The sequence below is a fragment of the Arvicanthis niloticus genome, chromosome 7 (assembly GCF_011762505.2).
Source record: "Arvicanthis niloticus isolate mArvNil1 chromosome 7, mArvNil1.pat.X, whole genome shotgun sequence".
Taxonomy (NCBI): domain Eukaryota; kingdom Metazoa; phylum Chordata; class Mammalia; order Rodentia; family Muridae; genus Arvicanthis; species Arvicanthis niloticus.
Window position 1 is genome coordinate 20,392,625 of NC_047664.1, and position 2,980 is coordinate 20,395,604.

Genomic DNA, 2,980 nt, shown 5'->3' on the forward strand with positions numbered 1-2,980 from the left:
TATTCCATTCTTACCCTCCATTCTCAGCTGGCTATTAGTGACTACTGCTCAAAGGCCTCTTTCTACCTGGTGGTTTGCTAAAGTTAGTATGAGAGTTCTTAGCACCAAAGCCTGGGCTCCCATCTGTAACTGCCAGCTTTTGTATCCAGCCATTTGTTCCCATTGATATAGACCTTTGTATATTGATAAAAGTAAAGTTATTTTTGCTTACATTGATATAGATCTTTGTATATTGATAGAAAATTAAGGTTATATTTGGTTACAACATTTTACACACACATACACGTCAACTCTTTCGAAGGTATTTTACCTTTGTAATTCTTAAAAATGAAGTGTTAAGTTCTAGTCCTTTTAAAAGCTGCTGTTACAAACTGTTTAGGACAATTAAGAAATACATTAGTAGTCAGACAATCAAACTCATGTTTGTGTTAGAAACTAGTCTAGTTTATTACAGAAATATGTTTCCTAGGTTGAACAGATAGTAAATAACTAGAAGCAAACAATTCAGATAAATGGTAGATAGATAGATAGATGATCTTCTTTTTTTTTTTTTTTTTAAAACTTATTTATTTTTTATGTATTTGAGTACACTGTAGCTATCTTCAGCCACACCAGAAGAGGGCATCAGATCCCATTACAGATGGTTGTGAGCCACCATGTGGTTGCTGGGACTTGAACTCAGGACCTCTGAAAGAGCAGTCAGAGCTCTTAACCACTGAGCCATCTCTCCAGCCCCAATAGATGATCTTCTAAAACCTCACTCATTAGATGACTAAAAACTATCCATCCTGCCTTTGGGGAATGGAGAATCTCTCTCTTAAAATTACTTCCTGCTGATTTGGGGCATTCCTTTCCTTTTGGGGACCTCCCAAAATTTGGGGCAATGGTTAGTCTTAAGAAAGCTAGCTGTAGCATTTGCTGTCCAGTTTCTGCATACTGAGAAAGTCAGGGCTTAACTGAAGTCCTGACTGGAACAGTTTGTGACACTGGACCAGTTGTGGTCTGTGGCTTTCTTTGAGGCTGTCCTGGAAGCAAATTTTTGATGTAGGAGCTATTAAGGCAGTCTGAGGTTGGATGAAACAAGATGCTGGAATCAATACGTCTCAGTATCTCAGTATCCTCAAGGGTGAATCTTGTCAGGGGGTGCTTGTTTGGCTGTTTTTCTCTGTGAACATATAAGCTTTTAGAGGTAATACACATTTCTGCAAACACATATGTATGGAATGTGCCATGTGCACAATTCAAAGATGATTCTCTGCTCTCTGTTCAAGCAGATAAGGCATTTGTCTTTATATATAAGTGTGGATTGTATAACTAAACTGTAATATAAATTTATATCCACGCCGTTTGAAAGGATAGCATGATAAGTCTTGAGGATTCTGTAGCCAACAAGATTTATTGGTTACTTATAGCTGAAGTTCTGGGTAGAGATGTTTTTATGTCTCAGACAGTCTTGGATCAGCATATACAAGTTATCTGTTGCTGCAGGATATTTGATTTCATTGTGGACACTGAGATTGTGAACAGTTTCCAAGTGTGGTGTGGCTTTGCCTTTGACACTAGAGCTTTCTGTTTACTGTAAACAAGGACTTGTGGTGTGGCCTAGCCTTAGCACACACCGTCAGTCCAAGAGCTAAACAAAGTCAACCCTAGGTCATGAGGGTAAGCAACCGGCTGACAGGGAGTGGATATAAGTAAAGAGAATGGAGGGACATTGAGAAGAAGGTTATTTAAGGCACCCTGGAGAGGGAGAAAGACCTTTTTTTTTTTTTTAGGTCAGTGGAGTAGGAAGGTCAGCTGGGTGCTTCCTCTGCCTCTCTGAACTAGCAGGCTTCCACCACAGCATCTGGCTCTTGAGTCTCCATTTGGTAAAATTGAATGGCTAGGAATTTTGTTTTTAAACATCAACTTGTTGTTGCATGTAATTTTATAAACCACGTTTGCTCCTTGCCCAGTGCTATGGCCCACGCTATGCTCCAAGATCGGCCACGGCCAATGGCCGTTTCACTTAGGCCCCACGGCTAGCTTCACCAAGCTGCCAGCTGGTGTTTTCCCCCAAAATACCACCGTTCCTCTGGCTGCCTGCAGATGGAAAACATCAGACAGCCTTAATATTTTAAAACTAGCCAGATAACTCCATGGCTGGGCCAAGAATCTATCGCCCTAAACTCATCAGCTATTCCACTGGTCGGGGAGGCTGCCACCGGTTCTAGTTGCCCCCAGGCCTTACATTTTCCATGCTCCTCTCCCCAAAGCCTGGCCAAAAAGTATTTCTTCTCTCATCCCCTCTTCTTCCTCCTGGGACTCGGAAATCCCACTTTTTTTTTTCTTTGCCCAACAATTTGGCTCTCACCGTCTTTACTGACACAATCAAGAAACAATTAGGGAAACAACACCTTCACCTATAACCTGTTTTGTTGGTCTTCATGATTTCTTTCTTTCTGTTTGCAGCCAAGATCTTCAGGGGGTCTACCCTATCAAGTCTTATTTTATCAACTGGTATGGAATCAATATTTTTTCTTCTTCTGTTGAAGCAAAAATATATTCTTTTTCCCAACCCAACATATGTCCTGCCTTTTATTCTGAAGCTAGGACATCCTTAATGTAAATAGGCTTATTTAGTTCAGCAGGTTCTCTCCCCCCATAATCCAATGTATTTTAGCAGTTATATTATCTGTCTCATTGACTGTCAAAAACTTGAAGTGAATAAAGCACTGTTCAATCGATTTCTGGGAGATCTCATGTCCCCCTTCTTTCTATGAACATTTCTGTTAACATCCTGTTAGATCTCTCTACAACTGCTTGACCTATGGAACTGTAAGCTATATCTGTAACAGGTTTTATGGCAAAATGTCTGAAAAATTGTTGTATTCAAATGGATACATGTTTGAAGCATGGTCCACCTCAATCTGCAAAGGCGTTCCCACGATAGACACTATCTTTAATAAATGTGCAATCTCAGAATCATCTTTTTAAAATA